The sequence below is a fragment of the Coloeus monedula genome, assembly GCF_965178545.1.
Source record: "Coloeus monedula genome assembly, chromosome: 1".
NCBI classification, from domain to species: domain Eukaryota; kingdom Metazoa; phylum Chordata; class Aves; order Passeriformes; family Corvidae; genus Coloeus; species Coloeus monedula.
This window is the reverse complement of record NC_138781.1, coordinates 114413577-114430752: the sequence shown is the minus strand read 5'-3', so window position 1 is coordinate 114430752 and position 17176 is coordinate 114413577.

Sequence of the window (17176 nt, the reverse complement as noted above, 5' to 3'; positions counted from 1 at the left end):
CATAATTGTTTATTATGTTTCTAAGACACTATGACCTTCAAATAGCTTAGTTCTTCATCAGCTTGAACTTCTTTGAATGTAGTTTTGGTTTTCATGGTTTTTTTCCCACACACATTAACATTCAAGGAAGTTACTTCAGTGAACAAAATGGCAATCTTAATACGTTTGGCTGAATATGTGATGCTTGGCTAATACCATTTCTATACCTTTTGCAGTTGATGCATCGTTCTTGTCTTTACTTAGTGTGCCTCTGACACCAAGTCTGTTCTTTATCTCCCAGCACTTTTACAGTAAGCATGAGGCCAAACAGGCAGAAAGAGCTTTCCCAAATAGAGGAATTTGTAAAAAATTTGATGTAGATTTTAACTGTCTTATTACCTGTTAATTTTGGTTTTTAGAAAGTGTATGACATGTTTCTGTCCTTCTGTAGAACCAGACTGGTTGATTTTAGAAGCTGAGAATATCTCCATTGGTTTAGGAGAATAGCTTAATAGATTTAGGATGAAATAAATCAGAGACAGTGTATCTGAAAGTTTCATCCCTCTCTTGTGTTTGACAGATTTGGTTATACATGACACACATCTGCAGATATTTATCTAGTTTTCTTCAAAATATCTAAAGCCTGAAGCTTCAGAAACCCATTCTTCACCAAAGAACCACTTCTCGAAATGAGGGCTGACAGTACAGAACAGGAGTCATGACTAACAGGAATCAGAAGTGACAATTCTTACAGTAGAAGGTAAAATTAATTCCCCATGATATCATCCAGAGTGTTACTGGAACTACTGTATGTTGTTTATATAATCCTTATAGATATAATATGTATCTTAAATAATTTTGTTATGTTATGAATAGTGTCTTGAGTGTAAGATGAATGTCATAATTTTCAGCAAAGTCTTTTCTACCTGAAAAGCCTGTGCAGTACATGCTCAAATAGCAAACTACTCCTCTACATCAGCTATGTAATCTGCAAATGGCTAGACACCAAAATTCCTTTCAGAGAGGTTCCTTCTAACCTTCTAACTTCTTGTGCCTAGTTTCAATAGTCTGCAAATTTTTAGAATCTAGAATAACAGGGCTTATAATGGAAATACTGACACTCTTGTGGCTATAGATGTGCCAGCTACTGCTGTAATAATCAGTAGATGATTACTTTTAGCTTTCTATCGCTATCTCTCTGGCTCTGCAGCTTCTGTGCTGGAGTGCTGCTGCCATTTTGGAGACAGACAAGTGACAAGACACACTGGGTTCATGCACAACAACCAACTTTTATTTAGTCCTCCTTTATTTATAGAAAGGTCCGTGTGGTCGATTCCTATTGGCTGAACCAGTTGCCACCCAGCCAACCAGCCAATAGCTGCTTGCGTCCCCAACGGCCTGGGCCTGCTCTCCAACAGTCTACACTGGTCAGATTACATAACCTACTGGTCAAGCTACCTACATAATTTCAGTTATATCTTAATTATTTCAGTTATAAAATGGGATTAATTATTATTGTGAGGCCTTCAGGCCAGCTGCTGACCACAATAGAGCGCGAGGTGTAGCCATCTCTAGAAAGTGTCTCCAAAGTGAAGCTGCTGAGCAGGATCAGCTGCATGCACTCACACACGCGTGCACGCACAAACGCACGGACAGCTTCAGTAATATGGGTCGGCAGCAAAGAGGCAGGAAGGAGCTTGTATAGATTTCCACAGGAACAGTTTATTGCTTCTACACTGAGAAGGGTTCTAGAGGCAAGACGAGAACAATGGAAAGCTCAGGTTTAAGTACGGGAGTGGGGCTAGCACCAGGAACCAATGACCTGAGGGAATGGCTGTGCTACAAAGGCGGGACTAGGGAGTGGGAACCAATGGGGAAGCTCTGGGGAAGTGGTGAGGGGCAGAGGCCAATGGGGGAACCTGGAGTGGAGAACTTTCTGGGATATGAAATATATAAGGTAGCAAGGGGGCTGGGTGGCCAACAGCCAACCCGGGAAGCAGAACTGGGGTAGATTACCATAACAGAACAGAGCATTCAGGGGGAGGCTTCTTTTCTCACTGTGACTTAGACAGAACTTTCTGGTACTAGGGGTTGTCTTACCGAGCACTCTTTCTGTCCTTTGTACCACAGGCTAACCAGGTACCATAGCTTTCTACTCAGTGAATTGGCAGAGATGAAATTTTTCATTAGCAGATGAGATTTGCTGTAAGAAAGTTCATTTTGGGACATATCCACAATAATAAACTAACTTCAGCTTGTTCTGTGATTTCTCAAAACATCTTTTTCTGTGTGTTATTTTTTTATATCAGGAGGACTAGCATGACTGAAGATATTCAGAATGAAAGGACAGGTAGCTGAGCACAGCTCACTTGTCCATTAAACATGACCCATCAGCATAGACCTCATGGGTCAGTGTGATGAGCTGAAATGAAATGTGGTTTGATGAATCAGCTCATGGGGAGAGTAGCCTGCAGATGTTCTCAAGAAATTCTAAGAGCAGCTTGATATCTAGCTGAAAAAAAAATAAAAAAAAAGCTGTTTGTCTGACAGCATGAAAATCACTCAACCAACCTAATTTTATAGGAGTACTGATTTCTAGTAATTTTTCTTTTATTAGGAATTAAAACAGCTAGCCCATCACCACCAGAAAAACAGTGATTGTGAAGATTGCATTATGGATTCTAACCTTTAAATTGTATCACTATAGATAAGTAGTCATTATTATCCAGGAGTGGATTTAGCAAAATAACATCTACTGTTATAATTTACCACTATTTTACTTAACCAATCAGTGCTCAAGGTAATTTTTTCTGGATGTTAATTTGAACCAGAGGAAAAATTTAAACTGTGTCAGGTGATGATTTTTTTCATCATCAGAGGAGTTAACATTTTATCTAGAAAAACATTCTTTTTAACAAAAATTTCACAGTCATTAGATAATTATTTATTATTTTTTTGCTTTCTACTGTTGCTTTCTGATTTGATTTTACCTGCTTAAAGCCTCCGGGATTGTTGGGGTAAGGGAAAAAAGAACCAATGGACAAACACAATGTATTTGTTTCTACGCTTTTCTGCTTTCTTATGTACTGATACAAGGTGGCATGCAGCAGCCCAGAGCTACTTTAAAAAATTGTTACAGTAGATACAGATAAAATAATCTTGCATTTTCACTAGTTTAGGAATGCAAATCTATATTTAGTTTAATTAGAAAATTTATAATAATTTCAATTGAGTTCCTCTCTATGAATTAAAAATATTACATAATTCCTAACATGTATATTTAAACTTAAAATGCTTAAAGGGAACAGCTGCTACTATTATCCTCAAGTTTTATTTTGCTTCCTACCTCCAAACAAAGTAAAAAAAGGTTCTCCATTTTCTTTTCAAATCCCTTCCATCCCTATTTCACATGGTGCTTCTTAGAATAAGATATGGCCATTGTGACTGCAAAAACACCAGCAATTTCAGGAATCAAATTAAATCAAGTTGGGATTGCTAGAGGAAGGACTCAAGAATTGATGGTAACAGAACTGGAAAACTGATTAATTTGTCAATATATAGCTGACATTGAAAGGTACTTTGTAATTTAGTTCACTAAATCATAATATCTTCAGTCACACTGCTCTCAGCCTTGGTTTCCATTTCCTTCTTTTCATTTTGTGTCTACAACATGCTCTCCTGCAAGGTGTCAAATGGGTTTTTCTAAAGGCTATAATTCTCTCATTAAGTTTTCAGTTACACAGCCCCTTTATGACAAATTGTTTTCTTTGTATTCTCCATTTTCCTCCTCCCTTGCTCTGCTCTGCTAAACCTCCAGACCACAAAGTTATGGTTGTATGAGAAAAATTCTCTTACTAATACATTCAAATTGGAAAAGAAAGATTGTTCAGATTTCATCAAATCACAGATATTTCAACCCTTATTAAAAAAAGAAATATTTATATATATATGGTGCTGAAGAGCAGAATAGGAATTTCATTCTTTTCTTTTCCCTTTTGATTTTACTGGAAATTAAATTAACTTTTTTTTTAAAACTACTTCATATGAAGTCTGGAAAAAATATCCTACTTTCTCAAAATGGATAAAGTCAATTTATTATTATTTGCTCTCTCTAGTATGAAGAGAAATATATACATATATATATATATTTATACATATATCTATGCAGCAGGAAATTTTCAAGGAGGACAAAGAAATTTCTTCCTAAGATAAAAATAATTTATCCTTTTTGGACAGTACTATTCCTGTAATATGAGAGTAGCACAGCCACCTTTCTTTGGTAATAGAGAAATAGGACCAATATATATATTTCAAATAAGTGAATGACCTGCCATGGGAGTGCTATTCTTCCTTGCTAAGTGTATATTTCCTCCTATTTAATTTAACTGGAAGGTTAATTTGTAAACTAGTTTTGCCCAGACATAGAAAGACACTGGGAAAGAGCATGGGATATTTCCCCTTTCTGTTGCTTTTGAAATGTCTTGAGAAGAATGAGTAATGTGAGATTACATTATTTCATGAACTACTAGATGGTATTTCATCTTTGGTCCACTGACATCCTACTGCCCAAGAGACTCTTTTGTGCTCTACTAGATTGTGGGGAGATATTAATGTTGTCCAGTTTGTCGGAGAAAGTAAAAAATGATAATTGCCCACATTCTTTGCTTCCTCTTGGTTTTTCCTGATGTTTCAATGAAGTTGATCCCTGATATTTTAATTCAGACAATCAAATTTACAAATGTTCTCCTCCCACATATGGAAGTGATTCCTGAGGCTTACGGACTAAAACCAGATTGTAATTTCATTTTCACAAAATGATAAGTATATTGACATGCTGATTAAGAAGCTCAGATTTTGCTACAGAAGTTAATAAGTATTGGGATTTAAATGTTCTAGAGCACCTGAAAATAAAATAGTGAATGGCAAGATTTTACCAAGTCATTTGCCAGACTACAGAGAGATTCATGATGCCTAATATTTAAGAAAAGGAGCACAGTGCATAAAGTTATAATAATTAATAATATTAGGATGTAAAATATCTCTCTGCACCTTTGCTTAACTCTGCAGTAGCCTAAATATCATGCTTATAGTGATAAACATCATTAAGCTAATTGAATTTTCAATTAAACCATTTATGAAAATTGAGGGACTTTTGGCAAGGACAATACTATACATGTTGTAAGATTATATTTATATTTGGTCAAATCATTTCACACTTCTCATCTCTTTAACTGCAAATATGTGACACCTATGGGGATTTACAGTAGTTTTGTGACTTCTGTTGGAGTTGATACTTGTCAAACTTAGTTTATTCATTTGTTAAACTTAGCGCACAGTGCAGTGAACACATATTGGAAGCATAGGTAGATTCTTAAATATAAACAGTTTCTAAACCAGATGTGCAAAATCAATCTTGAGGAGATTTGATTCTCAGTTTAACTCAAAGATATGTATGTATACCTGCCTTTCTCCTTTTGCACTAATGTGAACAATAGCGTTTCAACTGATACTGGTGTGAAAAGGATCAGACACCTACTGAAATTTAAATTATCAGGCTGTCACGCAAGATTTAATCTTTCTCTGTGTTAAACCAACATATTAAAACTGAAAGTGGAAATAGAAATAAAACAGCAAATGACTCTACTACATTTGACCATTGTCACTAACCCGTTTCTTTCACAAATAAACTAAACTAAAACCAGAGAAAATGTTGCTATCAAACATTTGGAATCTCAGTGGAAAAAATTGTTTCTCAAAGATTAATAAAGACTGCTGGCAATCAAATGTTGTGTTATGAAATTGTTATCCAGCAGTGGCTAAAAATGAAACCAATATAAACAAATACCACACAGAGTATGTTATTGCATTTTCATAATGCAGTTTAATTTTGCAGTCCTTCAAAGTAAGTGCTTCAAGTTTAATAAAAAAAAAAAAAAAAGAGTCAAAGTGAATGAAATATCTTACTTTTACAGCCACAGGAACAATTTGTAATGCAGCACATCCAATTGCAATAATAAGTTATGAGAGCAAGACTGACAGGAAAGAAATCATTGCCAGTGTTAAGACTGGCAAAAAAATAGAATTGAATTAAACTCATTTGTGGAATACCATCAACCTGTACTTGAAAATGCTGTATGACTATTACAGTATTTTTCCCCTTCTTTCTCTTATAAGTGCATGTTTGGTTTGTGTGGCATGGGTTTGGTAGCAGGTGTGCTGGAGAAGTGGCTCTGTGAGAAAAGACCAAGAGATGTCCCCGTGTCTGACAGTGACTTTTCCAGCTGGCTCCAAAAAGGACCTGCTGCTGCCCAAAGCTGAGCCCCTCAGAAACACTGATGGTGCCACTGTGATAACGTATTTAAGAAGGGGTAAAAAATGCTGTGCAGCAGCTGCAACAGTAAGAGGAGTGAGGAAACTGTGAAAGAGGGTTAAGAGTTAAATATATGAAGGGCGAGTTAGGATATACTAGAATACTGAAAAGCAGATACTCAAACCAGAAAATAAATATAAGTTTCCCTCTGGTCTAGTTTTAGCCTTCAAAATTTTTAGGTAAGTACTATTGCAAAATGCTATGTACCTCATTCAAAAATATCCACTAAACTTTTCAGTTCTCTGTAGTTTTGGGTGGTTATCTTCTGAGTTTAAAGATCAACATTAAGTTTCAAACAAAAATGCAACACTAACTCCTTGATTCTTTTTGCGCCCCATAGTGAGGTATCAGCTCTTCAGATAGTGCAGTCAGTACAATGATGTAGATTTCCTCTGCCACAATTAATTTAATTCTGAATTCTTTGTGGAATTTAAACATTTTACAGCTAACATGTCCAAAGATTCCTACACTTCCACACAGCTCCTGGAAGCCACAGCCTTCATCAAGCATGGGTAAAACAGGTAAGTGCCCTGGGTAGAAAATCAGTGACAGTAGAGGAATTGCATTCCTAAGTAGAGCAAATGGATCATATGTATACATTTAACCGTTTAAATAAAAAAGAAAAAAAATTCAAAGGAGAGGGGTACAAACTTGGGCACTGAATGCTAGCTCATCCAAATCACCTAATTTTTTTGCTCCAAGGCTCTTGTTTATACCAACTCAATGGTGTGTCTTTGTAAAAAGACTAAAGCATGACTCTTGTCATGACTGTAGCTCTTTATATGAACTTCTTCCAAGAGGCACTATTGTGATGCAGCACTGTAATGGGCTGCTCCAAGAGTTTTCTAGCACCATTCCAGAAAGCTTTGTCACTGTTTACATCTTGAATGATGCCATATTGTCAAACTAGTCCCATAAAACACTAGTCTGGCACATTCTTGCAGGCACTTTGAAGTGATAAAGAACACAAAGAATTACTAGTTGTGTCTTAGGTTCACAGGACTCAGAGATAAAAACAATGTTGTGTGACATATTAGCTCACACCAGCCATAAACAGTGTGAGTCAGTATGTGTGAGCTGGGTTTTTGTATTTACTTGTTTGGCTATTTGGAAACTACCTTGTGTTCATTTCACATGCACTCAACATGTCTGAAAGCATATGAGTGCATTAGAGGTTGACAGATATGCGCTCCATCTTCTGCATTTTTTGGAACATATTCTGGGCATGCATTTAAGCACCCAGAACCTCCATTGATCTACTCCCCCAAGCTCTGCTCTCTCAGACACTGTAGGAATGGACAGCAATGCAGGAAACAGAGAGGGAGAGAAGTTGGGGGTTTTTTCCTGGTTGGCAGCATTAGTGGCAGAGGCAGAGTGAGCCAGACTGTTGAGTGGATAGTTAATGTGATCAAAGGCATCTAGTGTTTCAGCCAAGGAATTCACTTGGTTTTGACCTGCCCTGAAGCTACTGCAGAATTAAACTTTGTTGGTTCATGAACTGAGGATAATAAAAACAAATTTTATTTACTTTACAAAGGCACACAATCAACTCTCCTAAGTCTAAACGACACCAAAAACTACTTGCAAGTGTAGGAGCTAGTTTTTAACCAAGTATCTAATGCTATCTAAAATATCAGCTCTTCATGTTGAAACTATTAATAAAAGCATGGTAAATTACTTATTTCATCTGTCAGACACATGAATAACAAGAATCTTGTCTAGTGAAGGGCACACCAACATACCATCACTAATATGCAAAGGTACTTTGATGGAGTACTCCGATGAAATGCTCTGTTTCCCTCTAGATATCATTACAGGGATTCAACATTGTCCTGTCCTCTAGAGTTTAGTTCCCTTCTTTATCTATACCATAGCTTCTACTCAGAACATGAGGAGCTGATCTATATGACAGAGGACATAAGTTTCTAGTCCCAGTTATGCTGCTACAGTGAAAGCACAATTGAACACAATGGAATAAACATCCCTATAGAATAAAGAACTGTGTGAACTCTTGTCTAGTTGTCTTTGCTCCTTCAGAAACAACTTCAAGCAAAGAATTTAGAAGTGAAATAATTTTTATTTGGGCCTTAACTTATTTAAACCTGAAAATCTGTAGAAATTATACACACACACATACACACACACAAACATATTTGTGTTAAATTTAACAAGCCGTCACATATTAATGCTCCCTAGTTTAGTCTTCCCATATCTTGTGTTTGCAGGATCAGAGACCATCTTTCTTTTAATCAAATTATTCTCCTGGGAGATATCTGAACTTCTCATGACATCTCTGGATTAAATTAACTAATTTTGCAGTCGCATGAAAAGTCATTGCTTCATACCCTGTTGTCTTTTCAATCTGCTGAAATTTCTGTATTTCAAAAATTGCAAAAACATAGATTTTCATTTTTATACCATTTACATTTGAAAAATACTTGTATTTTCTGTAAAGTATTGTATTACCATTTTTTCTTTACATTCTAAAAATTCCTAACATACTGCTATACTTATATTTGGTGGATATATTTAAATAACTTTCTGAAATAGGAAGTTTACTACATCCTATCAGATTTTATCAAGATCCTTCAATATTTTGACATACCAGAATAAAACAGTGATAAAAATATTAATAATTTTTCTCCCTTTCTTATTATTCTAAACTCATATTCTTGCTGCTCTGTTGCCTTTTGATTTAAACCTTTCTGAAATGTGCAAACTCATCAGCCAAGGTATATACAGCTTATCTACTGCAGCATTTACCAAAATGAAAATATATTGTTGGCATTCTTTATGAAATCAGATACCTGACACTCTGTAGAGGAGAAAAAAAATCTAAATTGCAACCTGGAGAAAATAATACAGATTTTGTTCTGTGGAATCACTCTTCATGGGTATCAGGATGTACAAAACCTGATGGCCTTTAATGACAGTTCAAAGAGATTAAAAAAATTCTGGGATCTAGCCATGTAAGGTAATAAAATACTATTATTATTATTATTATTATTATTATTATTATTATTAGTAGTAGTAGTAGTAGTAGTACTAGTAGTAGTAGTAGTAGTAGTAGTATTTTAGGCTATGACTGAGACACTTTATCAGTGTCAAGATTCACCACCTTTTTCAACTAAGAGCAGCACCAAATAGCTCTGGGAAGAAATTGTATGCATTGTTGTAATTCTTTCCTTTTCATAGTCATGGAATTATAGAATGTGTGGAGTTGGAAGGAACACATTAGGATTGCTAAGTCCATCTCGTGGCCCTATCAAGATAGCCCCAAGAATCACACCATAATGTGTCCTGAGCTCTTTTCCTTCACTTTCCACTTGTCACAACATTACATGTTTATATTTTAGTAGCGTATAAAGTATGCAAAAATTTTTAAATACCCCTAATTCTTCATAATTATCTTTTATGTTGTGAATATATATAGCCTATATTCTCTGTCTTATAACCTGGGATAACATTGCTTTTCAGCAGGAGTGCACTGAAAGTCCTGTGTTTCGAACTCACATACATGCATACGTGTGTTTATCCATTTCTTTATTTACTGTACAGTAATGAGATAGGAAGATCTTGCATGCATCTAGTTTTCTTTCTACATGAAGGACATATTTTATGGCACTGCACAAAAGAAGTGCCTTGCATTTTTTGTAGATGCCTTTGTAGCCCTAAGGCTCTGATCATTTTAAATACCATAGGCATTTCATAATTCCACCCCTGCTCCAAAAAGACATATGTCAATGGAAAAAAAATCTGTCAGATGCAGTACTGTGTCAATAAAAAATTTATCCTTTTTAGATGACAAACTAGCTAAATATAAAAATCAAAATATTCTGACAAACATTTCAGAAAAGGAAAAAAATAATAAGGCAAATTGCACATCACTTTCTCTGCCATATGAGACATGTACCTTTCCCTGACTGGCCTAGTTTCTACCGTAAGGTCTTTATATATTCACATATTGCCAGAAAGCTCTACCTGCACCCATTTTTCAAATTGCTCCACCCAAATTAAAACAACAGGATTTTGGAACCAACTCAGCTCTGTGTACACCTCTTCACCTTGGTTTTGTGGTTTTCATCTATAATATTACCCTACTGATTTTTTTCTGCTGCTACAACAGCTTGATCTCTCACAGAATTTTCATTTTTGTGTTTTAATAAGCTGGAAGAGACTGGTCTAGATTTAGTTGGGGTTTTTTGTTGTTGTTTGTTTGCTATTCTTGTTTTGGTTTTTTTTGTTGTTGTTTTAGTTTTTAACACATGTGAACATGTGCCGGTTTGGCCAAACTTAGAAATATATCCTCTGAGAGAAGCAGGCCACAAACCACCCCTCCCCCACCAGGTTTGGGAAAAATTGAACTTTCCTCGAAGGAAAGTGAAAGAGATAAAAACTATTTATTTAACAAACACACAGGAAAAGAATAATAAATGCTAAATAATGAAACCTCTCACTGTGGAGAGAAAAACCTGGGAAATTTTTTCTCTCCCCCTCCTTGGAGCTAGGACAGGGTGGTGGGCCCCCCTCCAGGGCCAAGGCCTTGGTGGAAATTCCTCCCGATATATTCTGATGTTGAAACAGTCCAGCAGAGAAAAAGGGAAAAAAATGAAGTCCCAGGAAAACAAAAGTTCAACTCTCCGGAGGAAAAGGAGCTGAAAAACTGGCTGAAAGCTGGCTGGAAAGCAAGCAGGCTGCTTCCCCACCCTCGCTCTGCAGAAGCAGACAGGTTTTTATCTCTGTGTCCTCAGAACATGAAAACAAACTGCTTTGAAAAAGTACACTTTTCTCTCTCCCCTCTCAGGCTCAGTTTAAAGGCATAGAAAGGCATGTATACTAATTTCTGGGCATAGTGCAATGATAGAGAATACAGCATCAAGTCACCCCAAGACAGAACATTAAAGGCAAATTTACATTTCTACTATAGTTATTAAGGTTAAATACATGATACCTGATTTTGGTATATGATGGCAACTTCTGAATGGTAAGTTGTAGATGCAGCTCTCTTTCCTCACCCTTGACAGGTTCAATCTTTGCAAAGTCAAGTCCATTCCTCACAATAGCTTTCAGTATTTTACTCAATTGACAGTGCCTCCAACGAAGTTTATTGTTTGTTAAAATTATATATTATATGTAAAATATATCTCAAATAATTATTTAAATCTATAAGTATTTTCTTGTCTAGTATATTTCAGTCCCTTTTGTGCTCCAGCTGCAAGTTACAATATTTAGAAATTCTTCAGAAACTTACTTTATGTCTTGTCTGTCTATGCAGTAAAAGGTGGTTGGGGCTCACTTTAGTTAGTTACTGCCTTTGCTATCTCTGATATTGTGCATTAGAGTATGTTGGTAAAATATTTTATTTACTTGGAGACATGACTGACTCTGATAGAGTGATGTAATATATTTGTCTTGTAATGTAAATTAGTATTCAATGGTTTCAGAAGATACATTTTGTCTTGGGGTGACCTTATGATGTGTATCCCATATCACTGCCTATGCCCAGAAATTAATTTTTGTGCCTTTCTATGCCTCTAAACTGAGCCTGAGAGGGGGAATGAAAAAAACTGAGCAAAACTTTCTCAAAGCAGTTTTTGCTTGTTCAAGGTCACAAAAAGATAGCAGGTTTTTTTTCCCCAGCTGGAGTAGGGGAGCGAGGAAGCACCCGGCTTGCTGCTTCCCAGTTAGTTTTTGGCCAGTTGTTTTCAGTTTTCTTGTTCTCCGGATAGAGACTGAGAGTTGGACTTTGCTTTTCCTTCTCTGGAATTCTGGATTTCTCCCTTTTCTACTGGACTGCTTGATTGCTGTAACATCAGAGCACATCGGGAGGATTTTCCACCGGGCACAGAGGGCCTGGCCCTGGGCCAAGCCCCAGCTCCGAGGAGACCAAAGGGAGGACTCGAACACTTTCCCAGGTTTTTTCCTCTACAGCGAAAGATTTTACCATCTAACATTATTTTCCTTCCCGTGTGTTTGTTAAATAAATAGTTTTATCTTCTTCACTTTCCTTCGAGGAAATTTTTTTTTTTTTCCCAAACCTGGTGGGGGAGGGGTGGTTGTGCCTTCTCTCAGAGGATATATTTCTAAATTTGGCCAAATCGGAACACATTTGCCAGTCAATAGATGGGTCAAACATCCTGTCTGCTTAGACATGTATACAGCTAGCCAAGGTACTTGTTTCTTTTCACAATAAAAATAAAAACCTTTACACAGTTCAGTTAGTCCATCTCCTCTGTGACATCAATATGCTTATTCATATTGCTTTTCTTATACTGTTCAATTTTTTATTGATTGAGATGCTTATTTTAATGTCTTAAGAGAAAGAAAAAAAACCAAACAACCATACAGTCAGACACAACCTGTAACTTCCCTATACGAATTAATATGAATTAATAATATTTTTGTGTGTATTTACATTATTGAAAATGATGGACTGTTCCTGACAATGAAATAAATATGAAAGAAGCAAAAGCTGAAGGTAAATGTAAGAGTCTGTTCCACAATGAACACAGGTTTAAAAATGCCACACATCTTCAAATCCAGGTACAGCCAGTGTGTTCCCCTCAACACTAAGCAAAGTTGTTTCCATGCAACAGAGGCATATTTGGGAACTCACTTTGACTTTATTCAGTGCATATCTGTAGCAGTGTTATGTCTTATCTGAATCACTCTCTAGGTGAAAATCAGTTATTGAAAATGAGAAATTTCTGAAAAATCATTTTCAGAAAATCCAAGTGCAAATATCTGAAGGTCTATTGTTCTGTATGGTTAGACTTTGCATTTTCTTATGCTGCAATATTCTAGCAATAGAAGTCATGAATTCAAAGGAGGTGCAGTGGAGTTGTGGCAATAATATTCCTATGACTATTGAAAATATCCCAAACATAAACTTAGCAATTTTTTAGTATGTGGTCAGAATTGATTCAATTGGAGAAACCTTTCTTTGGCATAGCTCCTGCTGCTCTGCTGACTTTCCTTTCTTGTAGACAGCATGATGGAAAAAAAATATTGATAAGGATTCAGTCTGAAGCACCGGGCACATTTGAGCTGCTCAGTCCTGCTATCATACAAGTCCAGTGTGTATATGAGCATATGTAGAGCAAGGCCAAACCTGCTGAAAACAGAGAAGTTACGGGTGGAAGAACAATGCAGGAGAGCAACAAGAGATAGAAATAGAAGTTAAGAGCCCTGAGGGAAAAAGATACAGGCAGCACAGGAAAGGTTACAGGGAGAAACTGGACTACCAGCTACATGGCTGGATAACAGCAACATAAAAAGAGGGAAAAAGCAATTCATAACTGAAAGGAGCATTGGGAGGATAAAAGGCATCAATAAACCTCTTTTTTAAAAATTACTTTCTCTGCAAAATAGTCCAGAGTACAGAAGAGAGTACTTCTGAGATATATGACCTCAAGAGACAAGAATTAAATGGTGACTTGGGAGCCATGAATGGGAGCAATATATGGGACTCCCTGACATATGATAGGATGATTGGGAATAAATTTATTTGAGCATAGTTTTAAAGTCTTCTCTAGGCTTACCAGGTTCATAAACAGACTTGTTTACTGAAATTCAATGGAGCATGTTAAAGTCAGACTGAAAAACACAGTCTGTTTCAGCACAGGGGAAGCCAGATTGGGCTAGTGTCACTCATCACTGCCTCTCAAGGTCATCAGGAAAGATGTAAGGACAGTGTATAGGGAGCCACAAGACCATTCTGACCCATCTGAGGGTGTCACTGTCTCCCTAACCTCTCATAGCAAAGGCTGTGATAACTCCAGGACTGCCTGTGCCCCATGGAGTGTGTCTGTCAATGAAAAGTTGACAAAAAAACTGTGCCTGTGAATTGCTTATAAGTATAGCCTATTAAGATTTTCATGGAACCTGACCCTCTCAGCTACTAAAGGGATAGCAAAGAATCAAAATTTTAGTGCAGGCAGTCCCAGATAAATGTAGCTTTAAGATTTTAGCTAACGAAGAGTATAAATTCTGCTAGTTTTACATTTGTAAATTTAAAAGTTAAATAATACGTGCATGGCTCTCAAATGAGTGTTGATGTCCTATATAGAGCTCTCACTTTTTTAGCTGTTTGCTTCAGCCATGCTTACATATACACGTACACCCACTCATGTAGACCCTCTATCTGCCACCAACAAAATTCCCGTACTTACATTTCCAGTAATCTTTGGAAAAGTGACCCTGACTCTGACCAAATTAAACTTAGTGCCAAAATTCTCACCCTAACTTCCTGTGCCTAGATAGCTCTATGAAGCCTTGGTAAGAAATCCCAGCTGTGCCTGTACATGGCGTCCCAACAACTTTCTTTTCCAACCCTAAAATTTCTCAGTCTGCCCTCAGGCTTGAGATCTTGCTTTGGACTTGTCTCTCCTGTCCCCAGCTTCCTGGGTCTAAAGAACATACTAGTCTTCTTCAGACAGACAGAATACTCAGAAAGAGAAAGATAAGTAAGAAATGGAAAGGGAGAAAAGATGGATGGGGATTTTTTAGTAGCTTTTATAATTTCTCCCCATTTCTTACTCCCTTGAGAACTGCACAAGTGCATCACAACCACTGCAAAGTGCCTTATTATAAGAGAAGGATTATTGATTCATTTTATGTGCATTAAAATATTCTTTGTGTTTCCATCTCTCCTATTCATAATTTCAACTAGTTTTTAAAAGCATAATATGCTGTAATTTATCACTACAGGATTTTGTGTATAGAGGAATATTTTGCATTTTGAAAGCCATTTCTGAGCACATGAAGGAGAAAAAGGTGCTCAGGAATAGCAAATATAGATTGATCAAAAGCAAATCTTGCCAGACAAACCTGGTTACCATTTATGATGAAATGACTCTGGAGAAGAGAAGAGCAGTGAATGTTGATTATCTCTCCTATAGTGGGACTTCCCTCACAGTCTTCCACAGCATCCCTGTATCCTAGGTAGGATATTGAAATCTTAGATATGTGGACTACTAAGTGGGTGAAAATCTGAGTGAGTTTTCAGACACAGTATGGTGGAAAATGGATTCTATATTGCCAATTAGAAGAGTTCCTCGGGTCAATTCAGGAACCATTCAATATCTTTCATTCTATTCAATACCTTTAACCTAGAAGAGGAGATGGGATGCAGCCTAATCAAACCTGGGAGGTACACAAGGGCCATTCAGAAGGACTTAAGCTGTAGGAGGGGGATGGTAGCAGAAAACTGCAGCCTGTATATTGAGGCACATGATTATTCTCCTCTCAGAAGCACTGACTAGTTCACCTGAAATATACTTTTGGCACTACAGGGCAGTAAGTGTTTTGATAAATAGAACCAAATTCACCTGGTCACTGTTGACCTGCTTGGAGTGGGAGGCTGAATCAGGGACCCACTGAGGCTCCTTTTGACCAGAACAGTTCTCCAGTTCTAAAGTCCACAGTCCATTCATGAGACACTGGCACTGTTGTAAAGCATCAGGAAGTATGTGATTCTCATTTTGTATATTTTGTGAGCTTGAGGTATGCCAGATTGCTGAAGCTGTTCCCTGAAATTATCTATCTGCCTCTTCTTTAATTATCTCTTGGGAAAGGGCAGTCTATACCCCTATAAACTGCTTTTTTTGGTGAAATTCTTATTTGACTGCAGGACTCTTCTGTGTGGTTTTTCTTCTGCTTGTAGCCATAACGGCATTATTTGCATGGACTGATGGAAGAGGCTTCAATCCCAAAACAGATTAATGTTTTGTCTTACATTATGTTACTACCTACTATTCCCCAGTCATGATAACATCAGGTTTCTAACACTGAAACCACTCTTATTTTTAGCTCAGTTGAAAAATATGTTGATGATTAACTGTTCTTAGTTCAGTGATTCTGTTTCTTAATCTGTTAAAAACTAATAAGAGCTCCAGTCCACAGATTTGTTAGAAAATTCTCTCTCTGACTGAGGTTTCTAAATACCTCCCAGACCAGGTGTGTTATGTGATGTTCTTAAATTCCTATTTCTCCTGGAATTATATTAATTGATGTTTTTTGAAGTATGATTTGTGTACAAATTTTTAGTATGTTGGATTGTTGTTTTTTCCTATGATTTTGGCATGATAGTTTGGTCGATGTTAATTTCTTTTTCACTAAAACATTTTTAATTGAGACTACATCAATGAAGTGAGGATAATGGTCTAGAAGTAAAAAAACCCTCTTTTACCACTTTCTCCCCAACACTGTAAGTTCTTTTATTTGACCTTTTTTGTTGTTTCCACGGGCTTTTGATGCATGTACTCATTTCTGAGCAGTATCAGCAATCTTTGGCCCTTCCCTTTTAGAATTTTTTTAATCTGCCAGTGAGCTACTTGTATTGCCTGTTACAATTTTTGTTTCCTATACCTTCTTAATAATCACATGCTCATATTTTAGAGCAAGACTTGGTATTGAGAGAATCTGTAAACTCATATGACATACTTGAAAGTAGAGACTTGACTGTCCAGTGAAAACAATTGGTTTCTGCCAGTACAGGTTCTTATGTCTCCTTACAACAGAATGAATGCCTGGCCATGTGCGTGAAATGGATTTCTATTTAAACTTAGGGCCTAGTCACATTGTTTGAATCATTTTAACACTGTTGACATATAACATGCACAGGAAAGACTTTCACGATATTAAGAAGGCAGGGTAAAGAGCAGGGTTTGGGTTTTTTTGGTAATTCAGTTGTATTTAAGGGAAATATAACAAGAAATCAATGCTAATCTACCATTTATGAGATTTCTTAGAAATTGTCCCTATAACTCCAGTTCACTGTTTGCTTTCATGCCTTTCTTCACTTTTTCTCACCTTAATTTCTTTCCT